Source organism: Nyctibius grandis, chromosome 15 (genome assembly GCF_013368605.1).
Source record: "Nyctibius grandis isolate bNycGra1 chromosome 15, bNycGra1.pri, whole genome shotgun sequence".
NCBI lineage: Eukaryota > Metazoa > Chordata > Aves > Nyctibiiformes > Nyctibiidae > Nyctibius > Nyctibius grandis.
This window is the reverse complement of record NC_090672.1, coordinates 12,171,177-12,184,532: the sequence shown is the minus strand read 5'-3', so window position 1 is coordinate 12,184,532 and position 13,356 is coordinate 12,171,177. Positions and strand designations below refer to the sequence as shown.

At 50.8% G+C, this 13,356-nt stretch overlaps 1 protein-coding gene and 1 long non-coding RNA gene across 4 annotated transcripts in view; one reads left to right on the top strand and one right to left on the bottom strand.

Annotated features, from left to right (window-relative positions):
• RPL38 (ribosomal protein L38) overlaps positions 1 to 13,356 on the bottom strand; it is a 326,451-nt gene that overhangs the window by 246,089 nt on the left and 67,006 nt on the right. The window contains exon 1 of one of the 3 annotated variants that reach the window (XM_068413411.1): positions 9,472 to 9,482. The exons of the other annotated variants lie outside the window; for them this stretch is intronic. The gene's annotated coding sequence lies outside the window, so the exon portion shown is untranslated. Of the gene's footprint in view, positions 1 to 9,471; positions 9,483 to 13,356 lie in introns of those variants that run through there. 3 annotated transcript variants of the gene reach the window in all.
• LOC137670515 (uncharacterized) overlaps positions 1 to 13,356 on the top strand; it is a 58,097-nt gene that overhangs the window by 24,396 nt on the left and 20,345 nt on the right. The gene's annotated exons all lie outside the window — the stretch shown is intronic.

Sequence of the window (13,356 nt, the reverse complement as noted above, 5' to 3'; positions counted from 1 at the left end):
ATACAGATAACATTAGTTTATGATTCATCTCTATACAAAAAAAAAGTTCATCAAGTTCATTTAGTTCAGGATTGTGGGTTTCCATCTGGCTAGGAGTCTCCCAGGGTAGGAGAGATGATATGAGCTTTGTCACAGTTCGTGCCCACGGGTTGCAGGTTAAAGATGTCAGTCTCGAGGAGGTTACTGGACTCCACTTGCAGCTAGCTCCGGTCTCATCACCACTGCTTCAACCTGAAAGACACTTATGAACACTGTTAGTATTATGTAGCAATTAACATCATGCAGTTCAGAATTAAGTATTCTCACCCAAGATCAGATCACCTTCAGGGACACATCGGACTCCACCATCCTGCAGCATCACCCACCAAGTACATCCAGGTCCTTGAGCAAAAGCAATCCCATGAATGGGTTTACCTTTGCCCGTAGCAGGAAGAACCCAGACAGTTTTTCCCAACAGATTCCTTTCATGCACCACAGGGACTTTATCCCCTTCTATTGTATGTAAAAGGTCTGACTGAGCAGGGCCAGCTCGGTTGATAGATCCTCTGGTGTTAACTAGCCAGGTAGCTTGTGCCAAATGCTTATCCCAGTTTTTAAAGGTTCCACCCCCCATTGCTTTTAGGGTAGTTTTTAACAGCCCATTATACCGTTCAACTTTCCCAGAGGCTGGTGCATGATAGGGGATGTGATATACCCATTCGATGCCATGCTCTTTGGCCCAGTTATCTATGAGACTGTTTTTGAAATGAGTACCGTTATCCGACTCAATTCTCTCTGGCGTGCCGTGTCGCCACAAGATTTGCTTTTCGAGGCCCAGAATAGTGTTCCGGGCAGTGGCATGGGGCACAGAGTATGTTTCCAGCCATCCGGTGGTCGCCTCCACCATGGTAAGTACATAACGTTTACCCTGGCGGGTCTGAGGGAGTGTGATGTAGTCAATTTGCCAGGCCTCCCCATATTTATATTTCAACCACCGCCCCCCATACCACAAAGGTTTTAACCGTTTGGCTTGCTTAATTGCGGCGCATGTTTCACAATCATGGATAACCTGTGCAATAGAGTCCATAGTTAAGTCCACCCCTCGGTCACGAGCCCATCTGTATGTTGCATCTCTCCCTTGATGACCTGAAGTGTCATGAGCCCACCGAGCTAAAAATAGTTCACCTTTATGTTCCCAGTCCAAATCTATTTGGAACACTTTAGCAGCCTGATCTGCTTGTTGGTTGTTTCGATGTTCCTCAGTTGCCCGACTTTTAGGTACGTGAGCATCTACATGACGTACCTTCACGACTAGTTTCTCTAGCCGAGCAGCAATATCTTGCCACAGTTCAACAGCCCAAATAGGTTTCCCTTTACGCTGCCAGTTGGTTCGCTTCCACTGCTTTAACCACCCCCACAAGGCATTTGCCACCATCCATGAGTCAGTATAAAGATACAGCCTTGGCCACTTTTCTCGTTCAGCAATGTCTAAAGCCAGCTGGATGGCTTTTACCTCTGCAAATTGACTTGATTCACCTTGTCCTTCTGTGGCTTCTGTGACTCGTCGTATGGGACTCCATACAGCAGCTTTCCACTTCCGATGCTTTCCTACAAGACGGCAGGATCCATCGGTGAACAGGGCATACTGCTTCTCATCCTCTGGTAGTTCATTATATGGTGGGGCTTCTTCAGCATGTGTCACCTCCTTTTCTGGTGGCATTCCGAAGTCTTTGCCTTCTGGCCAGTCCATGATCACTTCTAAGATTCCTGGGCGATTAGGGTTTCCTATTCGAGCCCTCTGTGTAATTAATGCAATCCATTTACTCCATGTAGCATCAGTTGCATGATGAGTAGTAGGAACCTTACCCTTGAACATCCAGCCTAGTACTGGTAATCGGGGTGCCAGGAGAAGCTGTGCTTCAGTACCGATTACCTCTGAGGCAGCTCTAACTCCTTCATATGCTGCCAGTATCTCTTTTTCAGTTGGGGTGTAATTGGCCTCAGAGCCCTTGTATCCTCGACTCCAAAATCCTAGGGGTCGACCTCGAGTCTCCCCTGGCACTTTCTGCCAGAGGCTCCAGGTAGGACCATTGTCCCCAGCTGAGGTGTAGAGCACATTTTTAACATCTTGTCCCATACGGACTGGTCCAAGGGCTACTGCATGCACAATTTCTTGTTTAATCTGTTCAAAAGCCTGTTGTTGTTCAGGGCCCCACTGAAAATCATTTTTCTTTCTGGTCACCTGATAAAGAGGGCGTACAATCTGGCTGTAATCTGGAATATGCATTCTCCAGAAACCCACAACGCCTAAGAAGGCTTGTGTTTCCTTTTTGTTAGTTGGTGGGGACATGGCTGTTATTTTGTTGATCACCTCTATCGGGATCTGGCGACGCCCATCTTGCCATTTAATCCCTAAAAACTGGATCTCCCGGGCAGGCCCCTTGACCTTGCCTCTTTTTATGGCAAAACCAGCTTGCAGAAGAATTTGAATTATTTTCTCCCCTTTGTCAAAAACTTCTGCTGCTGTATCACCCCATACAATGATGTCATCAATATATTGCAAATGTTCTGGAGCTCCACCCTCTTCTAGTGCAGTCTGGATCAGTCCGTGGCAAATAGTAGGACTGTGTTTCCACCCCTGGGGCAGTCGATTCCAGGTGTACTGGATACCTCTCCAGGTAAAAGCAAACTGTGGCCTGCACTTTGGTGCCAAGGGAATAGAGAAAAATGCATTAGCAATGTCTATAGTGGCGTACCACTTGGCTGCCTTTGACTCCAGTTCGTATTGAAGTTCTAGCATGTCTGGCACAGCAGCACTCAGAGGTGGTGTAACTTCATTTAGGCCACGATAGTCCACAGTTAATCTCCATTCTCCATTAGACTTTTGCACTGGCCATATAGGACTATTAAAGGGTGAGCGAGTCTTGCTAATCACTCCTTGATTTTCTAATTGTCTAATCAGTTTATGAATGGGGATCAGGGAGTCTCGATTGGTGCGATATTGTCGTCGGTGCACCGTGGTAGTAGCAATTGGCACCTGTTGTTCTTCAACTTTCAGCAACCCCACAACAGAAGGATCCTCTGAGAGGCCAGGCAAGGTAGACAGCTGTTTAATGTCCTCAGTCTCTACAGCTGCTACACCAAAGGCCCATCTATATCCTTTTGGGTCCTTAAAATACCCTTTCTTAAGGTAGTCTATGCCAAGGATGCACGGAGCATCTGGACCAGTCACAATGGGGTGCTTTTTCCATTCATTTTCAGTTAGGCTCACTTCGGCCTCCAATACAGATAACTCTTGAGATCCCCCTGTTATTCCCGAGATACTGACAGATTCTGTCCCTTTATGATTCGATGGCATGAGGGTGCACTGTGCACCAGTGTCTACCAGGGCTCGATACTTTTGTGGTTCTAATGTGCCAGGCCATCGAATCCACACAGTCCAATAAATCCGGTTATCCCTCTCCTCCTCCTGGCTAGAGGCAGGGCCCCTCTAATTAAAGATTGGATTCGTGCTGCTCACGGGGATTGGACCTTCATTTCCTCTATTCACTCTTGGAAAAAAAGGATTTGAGGCCCATCTACCCTGACTGGAGTCCTGCTCATTGGTAACTGGAGCAGCCATCCTCCTAGAAAAATTCTCTCTGGTATTTCTGTTAGCTTGCAACTCACGTACTCGTGCCTGTAGGGTACTGGTAGGTTGTCCATGCCATCTGTTCATGTCCTCCCCATAATCACGCAGGGTAAACCACAGGATACCTCGTGACGTGTTCCGTTTCCTTTGAGCCGGTCCAGTAGGAGGGCGTTGCCTCCTAAAGGCTGCAACGCGGGCCTGTGTAGGTAGAGAGTCAAGTTTATTCTCGATCCTGGACAGTTTGTCTGACAGTTGTTTCAATGTGTCTTTGTTTTCCTTAGTCAGTTTTTCCACAGCCGAGACACGGGCCTGCAGTGGGGAAGAAATACTATCTTCATACTGTCGCATATAGTTAGCCATTTCGCCCACACTAGGTCGTGCCATAGCATCTTCTCCCCAGACTAATATTGACAATGTAGGGGCATGTGTTGGTGGAGCACTCTTCACAACCTTCCGGAACATGGATCGGTTGCATTCCACTTCATCAGGATTTACAGGATCTACAATGTCCTGAGGGTGTTTATAAATGATCTCTTGCACAGCTAGTTCTCTAAGGTAGTTAATACCTTTTTCTATAGTGGTCCATTTGCTTAGGTGGCTCATAACATCATCTTTATAGGGATACCTGCTCTTTACAGCTGACAAGAGTCGCCTCCAGAGACTGATACTGTTCGACCTTCTTGGAAGCATCTTATCAATACCACCATCTCTGGACAGGGATCCCAACTGTCTGGCTTCTCTGCCATCCAATTCTATGCTATCTGCCCCATTATCCCAGCATCGGAGCAACCAGGTAATTATTGGCTCACCGTCATAACGACTAAAATCTTTTCTTATATTTCGCAGTTCTTTCAGGGATAAGGAGTGGTAGGTTATCTCTACTTCCGAGTCCGAGTCCTCCTGTGATTGTTCTGCTTTAGAAGGACCTTTCTTGTCCTTCTTGTGTAATGGGCCTTCTTTAAAAAGACGATCAAGGAAACCCCCCTCTGTGTCAGGCCCTGACTCTGACTGAGAAGGGCCCTCACCTGGGTCCCGTGCTGGCTCTGCCTTAGAAGCCTCTGAATCATCATCCTTCACTTTACTAGTTGATTTCTTTCGGTGTTTTCTCCTGGTTACAGGGGCAGCATGATACCTCCCGCTGTTGCTGCACCGACATCTAATCACATAGCACACCAGTAATGCATTCAGGACACACGAAAATAACGACATGCCCTGTTCGAATTTTGCAGGAATCAGCTTGGCAAAAAAGGAGCAGATACTATCAAAATCAGTTAAAAGACGCCCGGTGTGCGCAGCTACGGATTCGCGATCAAAGCTGCCCATCATTGTATCATAGAGATAAGAGATCGGAATAATAACTGCCCGGTTTATCATGACATAAATCAGTATCAAAACCCATACCAAAAAGACACATTTCGACCAGCACGCCCTGTTAAACCACACGTAAGCACTAACACACAGCGCATACGGCAAGTAAGGTATCATTACACATAACTCTAAAACAAGCTTTATAAAGAAAAGAGGTAACACAAGGCTCACAAATAACATTATCATCTTAGCTATCTGTTTTAATTTCCAACCCCTCGTAAATCTCAAAGGAAGAAATCTGATACTCTCTTGGCTGAGCTCTCCGGGTCTCCTCCCACGGGAGCTGGGATTCGACTTATCAGAGCAACCTGTCGGAGCTTCTCTCGAGCCCCACGTTGGGCGCCAATAAATCTGTCACGGTTTAAAGCTGGGCTGGCGATTAAACCTGTGGCAGATGCCCTCTGTTATCCCCCCCCCCTCCCCCCAGAGGGAAAGGGAAAGGGAAAAGGGAGAGAGACTTCTGGGTTGGAAAATTAAAACAGTTTTAATAAACTATAATAATGAAAAAAAAAGAATAATAATAATAATAGAAATAATCAAATATATACAAATATATATACAAAACCAAGATTGAGCTCCCCTGAAGTCAGCCACGTCACCACCGGCACTGCAGGGCAGGCTCCGGGAAGGCCCAGGCTGGGCCTAGCAATGGTCGAGAGCTGGATTCAGGGATGCACGGATCGGGATCGGGGGCAGCAGGAAAACAGACGGAGTCCTCCCTGGACACCGGCCATAGCAGAAAGAGAGCGAGACCCTCGTGATCCCCCCACTTTATACCGAGAATGACGTGTATGGGATGGAATACCCTCGTTGGTCAATTTTGGGTCACCTGCCCTGTCTGCTTCCCACTGCAGCTGCGACCCCCCTTCGGCTCTTCACTCGTAAGCAATGAGGAATTCAGTAGTGACCTTGGTTTCTCTCAAGAATAAGTACAGCAAGAGCCTTTCTGCACAACATCCCTACCGGTGCCTCAGTGATAACTACAAACTTCGAGCGTTATCAGTCCTGGAAGCAGACACTGTCTGCAAAAACATGCAGTTAGTTAGAGGAGACTTAGCTGAAAGTAAAAATCACTGAAAGGAAAATCGGCCTGGTTTAGGCCAAACCAGGACACTCATCTATAACGGCTCATTGCTGGGGGCAGAGAGATTTGGGGTTTGCTCTCGCCCTCGACCACGTGAGCAGCCTGGCTGGCACTCTATGATTAAATTAGTTTCTAGGAGAACAAATCCCGGATTAGCACAGCCGTTTGCCATGCTGAAAGTGGAGCCCTGCTAATTAGGTTTATGTAACGGGCTCGCATGGCGCTCTGTGATGGGCAAGGGGGGAGAGCCGGGGCGGCTGCGCTGGTTAATTGGGGAGCACGCGGGAGGCCCTGGTGGCCACGGGAGCTGCTGAAGCCTGGGCTGAACTTCTGCAAATTAAAAAAAAAAAGTGGAAAAAAGCATCACAAGGCGTTGCTTCCAGCAGTACGGAGAAACTGTGATGGGGTCTCCACAGCGCTGAGCCTTCACCGTTGGCAGTGGCGGTGGCTCATCATCCCTCTTCACAGGCATTTCATTCCTTGGGGCCATCCCTGATGGCTTCGGTCGCAGGCGGGGACTGCTCAGCCCCAGCTCCCCTTGCCCCGTTGCACAGCAGAGATCCAGCATCCCGCAGAGACCCTCCCCGTGGGCAGGTGACGTGCCGGGAGCACGCGGGGCTGTTGCACGTCGTACGGGCTTTTCCTGCTCCTCGCGCTCCGTACACATCCATCTTCTGCTTTATCCCCGTGCGTCCAGCCCACCGCCGATCGTGCTGCGGAGCTTTGATCTGCTCCAAGTGATTAAATTCATATCATCCAGACTGACAGCTTAATATACCTCAGCGAGGCCGTGCTAAATTAGTTGTGTGTGTCTTGCCAAAGCTGCAGAAATGCTTTCTGACAGCTACAGGCACTTGATACTTTTTTTTTTCTTTTTTTCTTTTTTTTTTTTTTCTTGGTATACAGTAAGTGCTGCCTTTGCTCTGTTTGGGGCATCCTTCCTCGAGTTCCCCACCACTGCTGGAGTTGCTTTCTGTCTGTTGAGTGGGAACAGCCACCCTGGAGCGGGGCTGGGGTCTGCGTGGCAGCGCGCTTGGTGCTTGCGTGCAAAATACCGTGTCATCGTGTTTTTAGATTTATGTGTGTATACATACGTGTCTGAGTTTGGGGTGAATTTTTGTTTTGTGAAAACAATGTGCCGGCTGAGTGCGGAGCAGTGAGTCGGTCTTCAACTACCTGAAGGGAGGTTGTAGCGGGGTGGGAGTCGGCCTCTTCTCCCAGGCAACCAGCACTAGGACAAGAGGACACAGCCTCAAGCTTCGCCAGGGGAGGGTCAGGTTGGACATTAGGAAGCATTTCTTCTCAGCAAGGGTCATTAGCCATTGGAAGGGGCTGCCCAGGGAGGTGGTGGAGTCCCCATCTCTGGAGGGGTTTAAGAAAAGCCTGGCCATGGCCCTTAGTGCCCTGGTCTAGTTGCCATGGTGGTGTCAGGGCAATGGTTGGACTCGATGATCTCAGAGGTCTCTTCCAAGCTGATTGATTCTGGGATTCTGTGCACCCAGAGGTCTCCTTAACACCAGACTTGTCCTCGGGGCGCAGTGCTGGGTGGCCACAGCCCGCGTCACGTCATGGCCGCGGGTCTGCGTTAGTGGTGTTGTGTCGGGGCTTCGGATTCAGCACCAGCAGCCCTTCAGCTGTGGTGCCAAGCCCTGAAATCCACCCGTGAGAAGTGAGATTAGCTATATATATATGTATATATCTATGGATCATAAAAGGCGCGTCTCCCAGCTTGTCGCTGCATGTTGTTGCAGCGGTGAGGAGGTCACCTCTTCTTCCTCCCAGGTGAAGCTCATGGTCACACAGCTCCAGCAGCAGCTCCTGAGATGGTCAAGCCCAAGGGGCAGGAATAGCATCAGTCAGCAGTGGTTGTCCGGCACCCGAGTCCCTGGGCAGAGGAGGGGCTGTCCCCAGGGACCGGGCGGCAGGGCCAGTCCCTGCGGGTGTTGGCAGAGGTAACCGAATGCCTTGAGTTTTGGTGTTCCCTGGAGCAGATGATGCCTCTCATCTCCCTGTGGATGCTCCAGGCCTGGCTTCCTTCCTCAGGGAGCTGCAGCCGTTTCAGGGTGAAACACGGCACTTTGGTGGTTCCTGAAGCCCAGTGGAGGAGGAGCAGTTAAAACACCTTTGAGGAGCTGTCGGCAGCGCGTCTGGCCCACAGCGTTAGGTTGGTGCCCCAGATTTTGTGCCACGATGGGGACAGCTTCTCCCTTCCTGTTACCAAAATGAACCGTAGCTCCAGATTTCCACATGCCTGATGGCAGAGTGGGGTTGTGAGACAAGGGCATCCCCTTGTGCAAGAGGCTCCTGTGGGTTTGATCAGAGAGGGAAAGTAACACTTGAGATCCGCTTTTAACTAACCCTTTTCAGCCAACTTGGAGAAAGTTTTGTCCTTGCCAAGAGCTTAAAGAAGGAAAAAAAAAAAAACCCACCCTTCATAATTGCCACATTTAGAGGAAGGAATTCTAAATAAAAAGTTAATCTTCTCCAAGGATTAGCAAAGCATGCGGCGTCTTGTCGGATGTGGAAGCAAAGCGGAGGCTTTAATTTTTTAAGACAAGGGAGATGTTTCTGTTCGAGCCTGTCTTCGCCGTGCGCTGGCCAAGTGACCCGCGCAGGGCCCACGGGCTGGAAGGGGCTGAGGTCCCTTGTCCTGTCTGAGGAGGACGAGTTGTTGCTCTTGGGTTGGGGTGAAGGGCAGCCTTGCCGGTGGCTGACCTGCCTCTGCCATCTCCGGCTCTTCTGGGTAAATAACTTATTTTGGGAGAGAATTCCTTGTACGACGATGTGCAAGAGATTGGGATGCTGCTCTTGGTGCCAGGGTCCTCCATCACCTTGGAAAGAGAGGTTGCTGCAGCACCTCTTCAGCCCCAAGCAAGAAGAGCTCAATGCCTCAACCCCAGCCTGGAAGAGGTGGCCACGGGCTCTGGGAGTTGCTGGGTTTGGCAGCTGAGCTGGGAAGACGCCCGTTGGGTTTGGCTTTCGTAGGGCCTGAGCGCATGGAGTTATTAGTCGCTGTTAATTGCGGTGAGAGGTTTGGGAGTTGAGCGTGTTTGATGCCTGGACGTGGACACATGGAATGAAAAGCTCCTGTTTCCAAACATGGGAGCCCTGGTGAAACTCCTGTATTTCCCAGGTCAGCAGGGATGCTTGCCAGCACAGGAACGGGGGAGCTGCCGTGTCCTCCCACACTGCATCTTCTCAAAATAAAGCAGCAACTTGTCATAGGTCTGATTTTTCCCTCCCTGTATTTGTTTGTAGGTTCTTTGTTCGTAGTTTGTCAATTATCTGCTCCGTCTTTGCTTCACCGCTGATAAAGGCGTATGCAAACCCTGGGTTTGGCTTTTGAAACATGGATGCAAATTGGACGTGGTGAACGTGATGTTGTCTCCACCGTGCAGGAGGTCAGGTTACCTGCAGCCTGGCGTCCCAGGCGCTCGAGCCCCGCTGATGGGAGCCATCCACGGGAATTGCCCGTCTTCTCCTCCGTGGCACAGCCAGGCACGGATGATCCCAGGCAACTAGTGATAGGACAAGAGGACACAGCCTCAAGCTTCACCAGGGGAGGGTCAGGTTGGACATTAGGAAGCATTTCTTCTCAGCAAGGGTCATTAGCCATTGGAAGGGGCTGCCCAGGGAGGTGGTGGAGTCCCCATCTCTGGAGGTGTTTAAGAAAAGCCTGGCCATGGCACTTAGTGCCCTGGTCTACTTGCCATGGTGGTGTCAGGGCAATGGTTGGACTCGATGATCCCAGAGGGCTCTTCCAACCTCATTGATTCTGTGATTCTGTGATCCCGTGCTGAGTAGACAGAAAAGAGTTCAGCGGGACAGTTTCCTATCCCCAAATCCCTGCAGCTTGCCCAGCATCGCTGGGAGCCAGCAATGCCCCGGCCACTCGCTGAGCTCTGGTTTGTTTGGCATTTTCTCTGTTCTGGGAGAGCCTGGGTGAGCCGAGTTTCTTTGTTCTGGACGCTGACACGGGAACACCACAGCGGGACTCAGCGGGAAACGTTCATCTCCATCGCTCACCACCTCCGTTGCACGCTGACCAGGACAGGCAGCCCTTTCCTATTACTTTATTTATATTTATTTACTATTATTTAGCAATTACTATCAGTCGGTGCATCAGCTGAAAACGCTTGCAGAGGTCAGCGTGTGCTGGGTGGTGGGGTCGATGCTCGGACCCGACCTGCCTTGTGCCTGGGGGGTGCGGGGGGACCTGGAGGAAGATGATGTTGCTGCTGGTCATTTACACCTGAGCCCGCCTCGGCGGGGGAGAGCCTCTGCGACTGCAAGAGGTTAAAACTTTGCCCCTGTGTTTACTTTAGTTGGCTGCCACGCTGCATAATAACCTGTCAGCACTTCAGGTGGGGATTTATTTGTGCATTAAAAATTGCCTGGGGCGGGCGGATGCAGACACTCTGCAGCATGCTGGAAAATGTGCCTCCAGCGTAAAAACAGCCTCTCCAAATATTTCACCCTTTTAATAAGTGCATTTAATTAAAGTCATATAACTTTTTTTTTATTATTATTAAAAAGGAGGGAGGGGAGGGGAAAAAAAAAGTGGGGCCTGCTGAGGCTGCAAGCAAAGGCTGGAATACAAAGAGAGGGTTTAAATGTGTGTATTTAATGGAAAAGTCATCAACAACATGTTGTGTTTCTCTTTATTTCCCAGCCTCGCTTTTGATTGTGGATAGAAAGCTGACGGGAGTTTCTGGATTCCCAGACTGCCTTTTCGCTCCCTCTCCCCATCCACTTCCCTTCGCTTGAAATGTTGCAGAATTATTAATTTTTCCAGACAAAGCTGCCAAATGATGTTGCTCTTGGATAGACTCGCGATCGCTTTCTCTTTGCTCGTTTAACCTTTGCTTTAAATCGGATCCGGGTGAATCTTTAAGCCACCGCTTTTTATCGCGAGCGCCTCGAGGGCTCTGCACAGCGGGTCTGTAGAGGAGGAGGAGGAACAGGAGGAGCTTTGGGACGGGGCAGCGAGGTGGATGATACTTGAGATCCTTGGGTGGGAAGATGCTCGTCTGGGTGCTGGTGCCTGTGCACGGCGGGGTCAGGGGCAGCCCCGTGGGACGGGAGCCACGAGGCCACCGTGGCCCCAAGCGTGCCCACTCCGAGCTGAGGTCCTGCTTGTTTTCTGCAGCGTTGCCTTGCCCCTCACCAAGAGATTAAGCTGGGCTTAATCTTTCCTGCAGGAGCATTGCTCCCCTTTTGTGCCAGCGATGCGGGGGCTGCCGCTGTGCCAGGCTCCCTTTAATGTCCCAGCGCACATCTGCGGTGGTGTCAGGAGCAGAGGAGCGGGGGGGGATTTCAAAGCTTTGCTGAGATAAGTCCAATTTGATCAAATTCCATATGGGAATGTGTTGAGAGATGCGCGTTGCACAAAGCGCCTTTATCCCAACGCAGACGGCGTTCATAGGTGATGCGCCGTGGCTGAGGGCAGGGCAGGGCTCCTCCGTGGGGGCTGAGATGCCCTGAGATGCAGCCGGGCAATAGCAATTTTTAAGGATGATTCTGCATTTTTTTTTCCAGAGCTGAGGACACAGCCTCAAGTTTCGCCAGGGGAGGTTCAGGTTGGACATTAGGAAGCATTTCTTCTCAGCAAGGGTCATTAGCCATTGGAAGGGGCTGCCCAGGGAGGTGGTGGAGTCACCATCTCTGGAGGGGTTTAAGACAAGACTGGCCATGGCACTTAGTGCCCTGGTCTAGTTGCCATGGTGGTGTCAGGGCAATGGTTGGACTCGATGATCCCAGAGGGCTCTTCCAACCTCATTGATTCTGTGAGAGTCGCGAAGGAGAGGAGATGGGAGGGACCACTTTGCACAGCAAAAGCTGCTGATACCTTTGATACGTTGGTTACACCTACAAGAGTAGAACAAGCTTAGTGAGAGCCCTAAATGCTGCTGCGTGGTTAGTGGGAGTTTGAAGCCATGCAGAAAATTGCTCTGACATGTGATCTTGCTCCTGTTCCACATGAACATCCCTGAAACGAGTGAACGGGGTCAGTGAAGGGGGGAGATCAGCTACATCCTGAGCGGTGACGTCTGTGTACTGGTGGGGATGGGATGTTGTGACACGTGCTTTCTTTTCCCTCCAAGACTTGCAATAAAAAATGAAAAAAGTTTTGTTTTTACCCCAGGGCAGCCAGTCTCTGCACGTGCCAAACGCTCGTGGGCTTTTCTGTGGTGCAGGGTGGTTGTGCATCACGTTTCCAAGCCTGGCACCCCAGAGCTTCCCCATCCGTTTCTCTGAAATGCAGTTTTGCAAGATCTTGGTGCCGCTGTTCCTTCACACGCTCTCGCATGCTGCTCCCTCTCTCTCTGAAGATTGTTTTTGTTTTTTTCTGAAGGAAAAAAAAAAATCTGGTGGATTTGAAATCTGAGGAAGGGCAGAAGGGTTGTGGATAATAATGGATGCTGTCCTTGGCGCTGGAGCCTTGCTGGGGATGAGGAGGTTTGTGGGAAGGGGAAGCTTTGCAGGCTTGCTGATACTGGACAAAATGGTTTTTAATGGCACAGAGGGCAGGTAAAGGGTGGGAAAAGGCAGTCCCTTGGCACGCTCCCCTCCCTCCTCCCAGGCATCGTCCTGGCCCCCCGAGCACGTCTCTGCGGGCAGCTTTGCTGGCCCTGCCTGGCTGAGGGGTGGGATGTCAAGGACCAGAAAGTACATTTGGGAGTGCAAATGCTCGGTGGGATTTGGTGCAAATCCCAAATGGTGCTGGGGGGCAGCAGCAGGGGGAGGCTGGGGCAGCCAGCAGTGCGGGGCTGGGGGCTGCTGGGGATGGATGCTGCCCACCCCACCAGAGCACAGAAAACAGCTTCCTTGTGCCTGCCAGGTCCGGGCCAGGATAACTGTCCCTTCAGCCAAGATCCACAGAAGGATTTGGGCTCTTTGCAGCTCACTGGTTTTCTTGGGAGCTCAAGCACCGAAGGAGGAGCTGAGAGTGTTCTTGGTCTTGGGGGGTCATGGGTGCGAGGTGGCTGTTGGCCAGCGTTAAGCAGTGGCCTGTTCCGAAGGTGCTGTGTGCCCTGTCCATGCCAAGGATGAATTTTTCCCCATGGGAGCTAAATCAGCAGAGAGCAGCTGGATGCAAGGATGAGCGAGTGCGTGTCGGAGCACCGCGAGGAGCTGCAGGGTGGTTGAGGGCTCTGGGACCTGGGTAAAACTGCCTGGAGGAGGGGGGAGCTGGGGCTTTTTGCCTTCCCTTTGCAACAGGATAGGCACAGGCGTGCGTCCCTTTGCGACTGGAGTATGGCTCCTGCCTGGGCTGGCTCCTTCGCCCTGGTGA